Source organism: Elephantulus edwardii, unplaced genomic scaffold (genome assembly GCF_000299155.1).
Source record: "Elephantulus edwardii isolate Elephantulus edwardi_28Jun2011 unplaced genomic scaffold, EleEdw1.0 scaffold00155, whole genome shotgun sequence".
In the NCBI taxonomy this organism is placed as follows: Eukaryota; Metazoa; Chordata; class Mammalia; order Macroscelidea; family Macroscelididae; genus Elephantulus; species Elephantulus edwardii.
The window spans coordinates 354675-367625 of record NW_006399905.1 but is presented as its reverse complement, the minus strand read 5'-3'; positions in this window follow the sequence as shown (position 1 = coordinate 367625).

The following is a 12951-nucleotide window of genomic DNA, read 5'->3' as shown; positions in this document are numbered from 1 at the left end:
TGATTCGGTGACTGGGGTAATTGGGATGGGGGTGTCAGAGGCGGTGCTGTTGGCGCAGGATAGAGCAGGGTTTAGGGCTGTTGTGCATAGGGTCGCTATGAGTCAGGAATGACTCGATGGCACATAACAACAACAACAGATGTACACTCATGTTTGTTAGTAAGTAAGCAAGTAGATAACGAGTCCTCTTTAAAAAGCGTTTGGTTGAGACAGGTATTCTCTTTGTTTTTTAATTATAATTTTATTGTGATTTTAGTGAAGGGCTGCAGAAAGGATGGACTTTCATTTGTCGATATGCACTTTTCTCCCTTCCCCTCTCCAAATTCAATTTGAAATGCGTGTTTTATTCCTGATTGTCAATTGTTATAGACACGATATGTAATCATCCATTCCTTTCAGACAGTCCCTCCCTTCCCATTTCAGTATAGTGGTTATCATCTGTCAATACTTTGCATACTTTTCCCTATTGTGTCCATATTTATAACAATGGTTCTATGCAGTATTTCTCTTTGGTGACAGAGATATTTCACTCAACTTAATATCTTCCAGACTCATCCTCATTGTATAATGTTTTACAAGTTCATTGGTTTTCAGTGCTAAATAATATTCCATTGTTTGAATGCACCACAGTTTTTCTTTCCATTTGTTTGTTGACAGGCTTTTCTACTGCTTCCATCTCTTTACTATTCCAAATAATGCTTCAACAAACATGATTTATACTTCTGTCTATATCATGGCTCTGGATTCTTCAGATTCATTTCTAATAGTAAGATACTCTGGATCAAATGGTATTTCACTGTCCAACTTTTTTGAGAAAGTGCCAGATCATCTTCCATAGTGCTTTTTCCATTTTACATTCCCACAAGTAGAGAATAAGAGTTCCAATATCTCCACATCCTCTTCATCATTTGTTGTGTGTTGAACTGTTGAAATTTACTGGAGTAAGACAATATCTTGTTGTTCTTTTAATTTTTATCTCTCTCATTGCTATGGATTTTGAACATTTCTTCATGGTTTGTTGACTTTCTAAATTTATTCTTTGATGAAGTGTCTATTTAGATCTTGTGTCTATTTTGTGATTGAATTGTTTGGTGCTGGAATATTCTATAAATTTAAGATGTGAGTTCCTTAATAGATATGTCACTTTCAAATATTTTTTCCCCACAGTTTATGGGGCTTCCTTTCTATACTCTTGGAGAAGTTTTTAATGTTCGTAGAGATTTGGTTTTTAGAAGATTCCATTCATCTGTTTTATCCTCGCCTGGCTATAGTTGTTTTATTATACTTGGAAGTCTATTAATGCAGTAGATTAAGACTTCTAGATTTTTCCCTAGTTTTTCTCTGATGAACTTTATAATCTTTGGTTCTGCTTTTAGGTTCCTGGCGACCTTTAGTTGGTTTTTGTGTGTAGTGTGAAATGTGGGCCTTTCTTCAGTCATCTGCAGATGGTTTTTCAATTTTGCCAGCACCGTTTGTTAAAATGGTTGTTGTTTCCCCGCTTAACTGATTTTCCGTCCTTGTCAAAATTCAGCTGATCTTAGGTAGATGATTTGATATATCTGTTCTCAATTTTATTCCATTGATTTATGTGCCTTTCACTGTATCAGTGCCAAGCTATCTTGATTCCTATGGCTTTGTAGTAGGATTTGAGATCAGGGTATGTGACACTTCCTACCTTGTTTTTCTTTTTCAGCAATGCTTTGTTTATTCGGGATGTCTTTCTATTCTAGACAAAATTGGAAATGGTCTTTTCCCATTTTGTTGAAAAAGGACTTGGTATTTGTATTGAACTTGTATCCAACTTGTAGTTTGTTTTTAGTAGAGTTGTCATTTTCTTCCAAACCATGAACATGGGATATTCTTCCATTTCACTATGTCCCTTTTGGGTTTTGCAGTAATGTTTTGTAATTTTCTTTGTAGAGGTCTTTTGTATCTCTGATTAGATTTGTTCCTAAGTATTTCATTTTGTGATGAGCTATGGTAATTGGTATTGTGTTCTGGAGTTTTGTTTTTTGTTTGGTTTTTTTTTTAAATTTCCTTTTCTCTGTTTTCTTTGTTACTATAGAGAAATACAACTGATTTTTAGTATGTTGATCTTGTATTCTGCTACTTTGCTGAATTTATCAACTACTTCCAACTCTTTTCTTTCTGAACCTTTAGGATTTTCTAAGTATGCTATCATATTATCTGCATAGTGATAGCTTTACATCCATTTTTCCAATTTGAATGCCACTTATTTCCTTTTCTTTCTTTTTTTTGTCTTATTGCATTCATTAATATTTTCAATACAGTACTGAATAGGAGTTATGAAAGTACAGATCCTTGGCTAGTACCTGTTTCTCAAGGAGAATGCCTTTAATCTCTCTCCATTGAGAATAATGTTGGTTCTTGGTTTTGTGTATATATTTATCACTATGTTGAGGAAATTCCCCTGTATTCTTGTTTTGTAGAGTTTTAATCAAAGAAGGGTGCTGGGTTTTGTCAAAGGCCTTTTCTACATCAATTGATTGGGTCATGTGAATCTTGTTCTTTGTCAATATAATGAATTCCATTAGTTGTTTTGCTTATGTTGGACCATCCTTGCATACCTGTTAAGAAACCTACTTGGTCATAATGAATTATTTTTTCATAGATTTTCTCTTCTCTGTTGTTTTATTTTCAGTTGCTTTGTATCCTATCTTCCAAGCAAATGGTGGAATTTTTGCAATCTTTGAAGATCTCACACAGTCCTATCACAAATCAATGTCACATTATAATCAAGACATGCTTGTTTGAGTGTTCTCTGACACTTACTGTGCTTGTTTTCATTACTGGAATTGTTGCTTGCACATAAGGCACTACATTGGATTTTTAAAAAAATTTAGATTAAGATTTTAATTAATTTAAAGAGTAGTTATCTTTGTACTTTATGAAACAGATGAGTAACTATGTAAAATGTCCACAAAGCTTTCTTTTTCTGAGATGTCTATCAATTATACAGCACAATTTTATTTTTGTTACTACTACTCTTTTTGAATAGAAACTAGGACATTTTCACAGTTTTATCTGTATCTAATAAAAACTAAGGAACCAATCTACACTAATTTTCATATTAATAATCTTACATAAATTTACTTTTTGTGGAAATCTATAATCATATTATTTCTTTCCAAAGGAATATTTGGAAAATTTTAGTAACAATATAAATTGTAAGTCAACAGTGTCAGTCAAGTTTAGTGTGAACTTGGGCTTTGCTTTACCAAAACAACTCTTGTAAGACTTGGAAGATGCAATAAATGCAAATTCTTTTAAAATCTTGCTTTATTTAAAAATTTAGTTTTAAAACATTACATGATATTCCATGAGAAGGTATTGCTGTTAGGTACCATTGAATCAGCACTGACTTATAATGATCCTTTAGTAGAGTTTCAGAGACAATTTAATCACTCTGGTGGTGGAGTTTTGCCACCTTTCTCTTTCAGAGCAGCTGGTGGATACAACCATGATCCTTTGGGTTGGCAGCACCGCTCCTTGCCACTAAGCCACCAGAGCTAGGACAGCAGAGATTAGTGGATAGACAGTCATGAAAAAATAGGCAAAAAGTTATTGGAGACTTTTTTGTAAAGTATTTTAGTGCTTTTAAGAGAGAGAAGTCGACAAGAAATGGAAACAAATTTATGTTTATTGAATGTTTTTACTAAATGAGGTGCTGGGTGAAATTAACAACAGCATTTCGTTGGAAAAAGGGGTTGAAAGAATGAAACAACAAATGAGATAATAGGAAATCCTAAGGACTACATGGACAAATCTGATAAAAAAGATCTCTCTAAAGTTTTAAAATGGAAAATAATTTTGTAGACTTAGATCTGACTTACTCAAGCAAGGTATTTTAAATCTCTTCTTGTGTTTGTAAAAGTCTGACAATGAATAAGGAAACATGAAGAAGAAGTGTTTTCTTTAAAAGACTCTGTTGACAAAGAATATTTATGCACCATGGACTGCCAGAGCAATCACCAAATGTGCCTTAGAAGAAACATAGCCAAAATACAATTTAGAATCTATAAAGGTAAGAATTTATCCCTCGTACTTGCACATGTTATCAGAAATGACAAGTTCTTGGAGAAGATTATTATGTTCAATAAAGAAAGATACAGTACAAAAGAGAAAGCTCCCCAACAAGAAGGAAACAATAGCTCCAGGAAGACGAGGAGGTGTATTATTCTACTATACATCTAATGAATTGCAATGAATCAGAATCATGTATCTTGCACTTTATAACAATAGCATCAAAACAGTAATGTGTAGAGTAAGAAAACTTCAGAATAGTAAATATATTTTTGAACTATTTACATTTTATTCTTTTACTTACCTAAATCTTTTTACACATTCTATAAAAGGCATATTTGAATATTGTTGTTGTGTACATTGAGTCAGAACCAACTTAGAGTTGATCCCTCCAGAAGATATTCAGAGACAGTAAATGACATGGAAGGAGACTGCCCATCCTTCTCCTGTGAAACAGCTGGTGAATTTGAAGCATATGCCTTCAGGATTGCTGCACAGCTTCTTACAGATTTTAATTAATTTGTTGTTTAAAATAATTTATTTCTGTGTTAAGTGCACAGGGTGAATTAATTTTTTAATTGTTAATTTTCTTTTTTTATGTTGTGTTTCATTCAGTACATTGTTTTGCACAATAATTCATATATATATATTGATTTTTATACAATTTTTATTGATATATGCCTTTTACCACTCCATCACTTTAGTTCCCATGCATTTTTCCCATTCCTGCTTACCCTTATCTACTCACCAACCTGTGCTATCCCAGTGAATTTTCCACAGTCTCAATTCCCACCCTCTTCTATCCTCTTTTCCTACCCATTGAACATCCATGCATATCTTGCTCAGTTATCTTCCTGAATTAATTTTTATAAAAAATATGGAATTGGAGCATTTGGAATATGAATGTTTATTTCCGAAATATGACTGTTTTTACAGCAGTTTACTGTTTAAACAGTTTTACTTTTATTACTATTTGTTTTTTATAGCTGTTTAAATTATACAGAATGATTAGTTATATTTTCTAGAAATAGCACCACTGCCACAAAAAAGAAACATATTCAGAGTTACAAGGCTTCTAAAAATTAATTTAGGGAGTTTCCTCAATTTTGTACCATCTCTGACACTTTATTTATTGTTTATTTATAAGGTTCTTCGTTAATTGTTAACTCAGTCCCATAAGGACAAATACAGTATAAAACTGTTGAACATGTACAAGGATCCAAGGCAGGGAGGGGGTAACAGAGGGCTGAAGACGGGCAGGGGGAGGAGACTTAATGAATAGCACAATTTGATGGTTAGAGGGAAAGGTGAGTAAAGGAAAGAGAAAAGATCCAGTGTGCAAAACAATGTATACAAACTTTGAAAGTAAACTAGCGTAAAATTTAATAAATACATACATACATACTTTGGTGCTTTATAGGAAAAAAAGTTTCTTCATTAATTGTATTAAAATATACATTGTACAACATTTTGTACATGTGCAATTTTGTTGTTGTTACTATTGTAGTATACTGGCCTGTGTCCATGTTTTGTACAATATACTCTCATCTTTCATACTTAATAGCTCAATAGTCTGGTCTCTGCTGTTATGTGTTGTCAAGGAGGCTTTAACTCATACTCACCCACCTGCAAAAGCGTGACACACTCTCAGCCCTATTCCAACCTCACAATCTCTGCTTTCCTCTAACTTGTAATTGCAGCCCTTGGGTCAGTCTACCTCTGGAGGGTATTTTTTGGTGACCATTTACTTTCTGAAGCACAATATCTTTCTCTAGAGACTGGCCTTCTCCTGCTAACATGTCCAAAATATCTGAGATGATGTCTTATCATCCTCATTTCTAGGCAAGAAGCATTCTGGATCCTCTTCTTTCAAGATCAGTTTCTTTGCTGCTTTGGCAGTTCATGATATATTCAGCATTCTTCAGGTACATAGTAATTTAAATGCAAAAATTTTTCATTTTTACTATTATTAATTGTCCATCTTTCACATGCATATATGGGGTGATTCAAAATATCAGAATTTGACTCAGACCTCTTTTTTTATTATGAGTCCTTGTTCTTGCAAGACCCTCTCGAAGGTCCTTTGTAGCAGATTTGCTCATCATAATATTTTGTTTAATTTCTTAACAGAAGTTTCCATGGGTTTTTATTGCAGATCTAAAGAAAAGGAAATCCTTAACAGTTTCAATATTTTCTCTTTATCAATCTTTTCTCTTGGCACCAGCAGCCAGGAAATGAAAGGACGTATTGTGATGGGAAAATATGCTATTAGGGATTTCTCCAAAGTACTGAAGAGCAATGGTGTCACTCTGGAGACTAAGGTGTGCCTGATACAGGCCATAGTCTTTGCAATCACTTGTTATGCGTCAGAGTGTTGGACAATGAATAGGGAGGAAGGAAAAAGAATTGATGCATTCAAGCTGTGGTGCTGGAGAAGAATATTGAATGTACCATGGACTGCTAGTAAAACAAACAGGTTCATCCTTGAGAGGGTTAAACCAGGATACTCCTTGGAGGCAAGGATTTGGAGGCTTTGTCTGACATACTTTGGACATGTTGCAAGGAGGGACCAGTCCTTGGAAAGGGACATCATGCTTGGGAAGGTGAAGTGACAGCACAGGAGGGACGACCCTCTATGAAGTGGATTGAATCAGTGACTCGGGTAATCGGGGTGGGGGTGTTGGAGACAATGAGATTGGCACGGGACAGAGCAGGGTTTAGGGCTGTCGTACATAGGATCGCTATGAGTCACAAGCGACTCAACTACACATAACAACAACTCTTTATTATGATATCTTTTATTCAGTTGTTAGGATTTCTATTTTCTTTATATTGAGGTATAATGTATATTGAAACCTATGGTCTTTTATGTTCACTAGGAAGGGCTTCAAGTATTCTTCACTTCTTGCAAGAAAAATTGAGTGTCATTTGTATATTGTAAATTTTGAGTGAGTCTTCCTATAATCTTGATGCTAAATTCTTCTTCTTCTTTTTTTTTTTTAATAGGCCAGCTTCTCTGGTTATTTGGTCAGTATATAGATTTAATCAGTATGGTAAAAAGACATAACCCTGATATATACTTTCCCTTGTTTCAAACAGTGCAGTATTCCCTTATCTATGTTAAAAACTGCTTCCTTTTCTGTGTGCAAGTGTCATATAAATGCAAAAAAGTATTTAAAAATTCTCATATGTTGCAGTATCCAGATTTTGTTGTGATTTACATAGTGGAATGCTTTGCACAGTCAATAAAGCCCAAGTAAATATATTCTGGATATATTTTGTTTTTAGGCAAGGAACCATTGCTATCACAATGGTGCCACTCATTCTCCATCTTCTTTTGAATCCAACTTGAATTTCTGAGTTTGCTATTAACATATTGTTCCAACTATTATTTAATTGTACCAGCAAGATTTTACTTATTTTTGCAATTGAATATATTTTTCTTTAATTTCTAAATTCTGTCGGATCACCTTTCTTTGTAATATCTTAACTATGAATCTTTTTCTGCTGGTTGGCCGGAAAGCTGTTTTCCAAATCACGTGGCATAGACAATTGTGCACATCCAGAGCTGCGTATTGGTTGAAGCATCTCTGTCAGTCTTCTGTCCATTCATGGAAACTTTATTTTTGCCAATATCTTCAGTGCCACTTGGAATTTTTCCTTCAGTCTCACTTGTTCTTGATTCTGTGCAGCCTGCTAAAATGTTTGAGCATAAACTATCTCTTTTTGACACAATAACTCCAGATAGTCCTTCCATCTCTTTCATGCTTCTTTCATAGTTCAATATTTTCTTCATTGAATCATCCAGGATTACAACTCAAAGCCTGGATATTTCCTCATTTCTTCTACTTTGAGAAAAGCCAAGTCTCATCAAATGACACTTTACATTTTTGCTTTATTTGAACATTTCATTAAAATATTTTGCTCTGTTGTCTAGTGCTGCCCTTTGAAATCTGTTTCTTTTCTGTGATCATTTCTTCCTTCTACTTTTTTGTTGTTGTTATGTACTGTCAAATTGCTTATAATTCCTAGTGACCCTATGTACAGCAGCTGTAGTAAACCCTGTTCTATTCTGAGCCAACCTTATTGTCTCTGACACACCTATCCCCCTTACTCCAGTCACTGACTCAATCTATCTCATTAAGGGTCTTCTGCTTCTGTGTTGTTCCCCCCACCTCTCAAGCATAATGTCCCTCTCCAAGGACTGCTTCTTTCTTCCAACATATCCAAGATATGTCAGACAGAACTTCAGAATCCTCCTTTCAAGAAGCACTTTCTCCAGGATGAACCTGCTTGTTCTAGTAGTCCATTGTATGTTTAATATTCTTCAGCACCACAGCTCAAAGGCATCACTTCTTCTTCTATCATCCATAGCCACTGTCCAGTTTTCTGATGCATAGCATGTAATTGCAAAGACCATAGCCTGTATCACGCACACCTTACTCTCTAGACTGACACCTTAGTCTGTAGCAACAATGTCAGTACTTTGGAGATGTCCCTGACAGCTGACTTTCCTAAAACCATTTGTCTTTTGACTTCCTGGCTGCTGGTACCAAGAGTGTTGATTATGGAGCCAAATAAACAGAAGCTGTACACAATCTCAGTCTCTTCACCTTCTATCGTGATGCTGCTAGTTGGCCCAGTGGTGAGAATCTTTGTTTTCTTGAAGCTCAGCTTCAGTCTATATTGAAAGTTTCAGTCTTGAACCACATTCTTCCTCAATCTCTTATTTATCTACCACATTGCTGGCAACTGACCCCATGGTGAGAATCTTTGTCTTCTTAATGTTGAGCTTCAATACATAATGAGGACAAATGCCCCTGACCTTCTGCAGCAAACACTTCAAGTCCTCCTCAGTTTCAGCAAACAAGGTCCGTCCTGTTATCTGCATGACACAGGTTGTTAAGGTTTCCCTCACATGATGCCACATTCTTCCTCATATCATCTGTCCAGCCTCCTGAATGATCTGTTCCACATACACACTGAAATGTATTGAGATAGGATGCATCAGTGAAGCACTTCTTTCTGCTTTTGAACCATGCAGTAGCTGGTATTTAAGTAATGAGAGAAGCTACCTTACTTTTCTGATAACATCTGCAATAGTTTACCCATTCTCTTGAAGTCATCGTGATAGCTAAGAGAATGTAATTCTACTTTCTCACAAGCATCCTTCATTCTGCGTCGCAAGTCTTTTAAATGAATAATCAGATCTGATACTCTGATAACTGAACCATAAAAATCCTTTAATAATCTTCTATGCTACTTCATTATGGAGGTTTAACTACATACAGCAGATCATCCTTACAATTTTTCCAATAGTCAGCCAGCCTGATAAAACTGTCTTCCACTTACAAAAATATTTTGACTGGGTGTATAATCAGGAGGGACCAGTTCTGAAGAAGGGCATTCTACTAAGAAGAGGACTATAGAAAAAGAGGGAGACACTCCTTGAGAAGGAATCCCACAGTAACTGCAACAATGGGCTCAAATGAGAGTTAAACATGGTGCAGAGCTAGGCAATATTTATATATAAAGTCACTATGAATTGACATTCACTATGATGGAGTTCTGGGTGGCCTAGTGGCAAGAAGCTGTGCTGCAATCCCAAAGGCAAATGGTTCGAAATCACCAGCTACTGAATGGGAGAAGAATGGGCAATTTCAAACTGTGTGATTAAATGTCTCTGAAAACCCACCGGAGGGTCTGCTATAGGTTGGTTTCAATTCAGTAAACAAGAAAAACAACACGAGTTGAAACTGAATAGGTAAGAACTAACAATAAAATGAGCATGATACAGAGAAGATTAGTATGGCTCTGTGCAAGGCTGATACACAAAATTTTTCTGAGACAGAGAAAAAGAATAGAGATAAATATGTTTTGGTTGTGTGTTTTTTTTAACAAATATGATATTGGTTGAAGAATTTACTCTTCAAGTGTCTGTTGTTGTCATCGTTATTATGTGCTGTTGGGTTGAGTAGGAGCCTCCCCCCACCTTATACCAAAAGATCTGGTGTATTTTTGTCTTGTGAATTTTTTATCTCCATGTGTGCTGCTGATGTTTAGATCAGAGAAGTGAAATTCAAAAGTAAAATGATGATTTTATTTAAATAAAGGAAGATGTGCCTGCTGAGAAAGAGAATATTAACCTTTTACACCAATAAAGAGATGATAATCAAGACCAACACATAAAAATAAACAAGTTTCTCCTAGAAATGGTGAAACCAGTTTGCTCTTCAGAGGCAGGGATTTTGAAGCTCCTTCTCACATTCTTAGGACATGTTACCAGGAAAGACTAGTCCTTGGAGAAGAACATCATATTCAGGGTAGGAGAGGAAGACCATGGCTGAGCTGTATTGCTACAGTAACTGTGGCAAAAGGGGCAGGTGTACCGGAGATGGTGAGATTGGCTTAGTATAAGGCAGGATTCGGAACTTTAATCATAGATTCAGAATTTATTTTTTGTAAGGTCATGAATTATTGTGGACTCCATGACACATAACAATAACAAGATAGATGTTAACATTTTAGATCTATCAACTGTGAACATCTCCTTGCAAGACAATATAAAAGCTCACTTTAACTTTATGCAACTGTTGGTGTCTAGAGTCAGCCTGACAGTTTCTCCTCAATAAACTATGTTTCTCAGCTTAAATTGGGTTCTATCTTTCCTCTGAGACCTTACAAATATAGTGATTAGATCTTAACTACAATCCTTGTAAATAAAAAGCAAATTTAAAATTTATGTATATCCACTCCTCACTTCTTGACACAAGTCCCAGAGTGTAGGTGATTATTTACAAGTTGTTTAATGTAAAAAGAATGAGCACATCAGATTCCAAAATAGGCAAGGACTACACACACTTACCAAAACTCTGACATTCATGGCCCAGTCAAGCGGATGCATAATCTTAACTTTTACAGCTAATATCACTGTCATCTGTCACTTTGGAATTCTTTTCTGCCAGATATATATCCACAATACACAACTAGTCAGAAGATTTTATTTTATTTTATATTTTTTAGACTATCTTCATGAAGCAGAAAGCTAGATAAATTTCAGATAATGGGTAGTTTAATTTTTTAAAAGAATTCCTGATTATGGAGGAAAAAATGGTTGTCAATATTGGATGCTTGAAAATGAGCAAGGTGAGTAGGTGGAACTTTATAAACAAAGATAATTGTAATTTAAGAAGGTATTTTCTGTAGGATATTGGTAAGTCTAAACCAGTCAATAGGTGAGGAGTCAATGTCTTCTTGATAACTTCTACACATACAATACAATGTAAATTTTTTGAGAATACATACATAGGTGAGAAAGAGTGGAATGGTATATAGATATAGATAGATATAGATGTGGGTGGGTATAGACATAGATGATATAGAGATAGATAGATAGATAGATAGATAGATAGATAGATAGATAGATAGATAGATAGATAGATAGATAGATAGATTCATCGATAGATAGATATAGATATAGGAATCTATATATCTATATATATAACTATATCTATTATCTATCTATCTATCTATCTATCTATCTAATCTATCTAAATATCTATCTATATATTTATCTATCTATCTTTAGGACAGTCATTCTATTTCAGAAAGAGTAGAGCAAGGAACACTGACGAACCAGTCACATTTTTGCTGAACCTTTGCTTTTCACATTTGAACAGATAACAAGAGCAAGTTTCATCATAAATTTTCACGCTTGAGAAGAATGTTATCTTAATAGAGAAAAATAGTTAAAACAAAAACTAAGATCCTTAATTTTCAACTTGCTGGTGAGTAATCTCAAAATAGCCCATGCTGAGTCCATTTCTAGCAGTCAATGAAATGCCCCAGGATTAAATTATTACATCAATATTCTTGGACCATCAAATTCACAGCTGATTTACTCCATCAGGTGAAATACACTTGCCTTGAAAGCAAATTAATACTGGAATCTTTAGCAGTGCATTGACTTAAAAATCTAATCTACACAGTTAATTTAAAACACATTTAAATGATAGGTAAGTGTTTTTATGTAGTGTGTAATTTCAGCATGTTGCAAAGTCTGTGTATGCAAGGACAGGAATAAATTCTCTAATCCTCAGACAGTCAGTTTGCTCCCAAAAGTTTAAACATTTTGATGATTTTTCAGTCTTCCATTAGCACTCAATTTGAACCTAAACAACTCACATGAAGATACTAATTGATGTGCTTCTCAGTTAAACCAACTTAAGCACAAAGAGTACACTCCAGAGATTTTAATAAACAAAAGAATCCCTTTCCAAAAGAGTAGAAAAGTGTTCAGATCTACACTTAAGATAAAAAAACCTATTTCCTACTGAAAAAAGATTTTAATAACAAATCTTCCAACAGCCAAGTATAATAAAGTATGGAGAATATTGGAAAACATGAAAATTCTAGAACACTGGAATTCATATGGATTCTATCTTGGCAAAGAAGCAGTCATTCAAACAGACAAGATGCTGCTGCATAGTTTAAAATCAAGAACTGTGTATATCACAGTTTTATTTGTTTATAATGCCAACACAACCTATATACTGAGCAAATAACTTGAGAAACTAAATTATATGAAGAACAATGTGACGTCAGAATTGAAGGAAGACTCATCAAAAACCTGTGACAGGCAGATGACATAATCATGTGAGAAGAAAATGAAGACTTATGTGAAGTACCTATGGATGAAGTTGAAAGAATATAATTTTCAGTATGAATTAAATGTCAATGTAAAGTAAATAAAACATCCTCATAACTTGGCCAATAAGCAACATCCCAGCAAGAGAAAAGTTAGAAGTTGTCAAAGTTGTCATCTTACTTTGATCAGCACACACCTATAGTAACAGCAGTCAAGAAATCAAGAGGCATTATGTTGTTGAAAATCTGCTGTCAGAGACT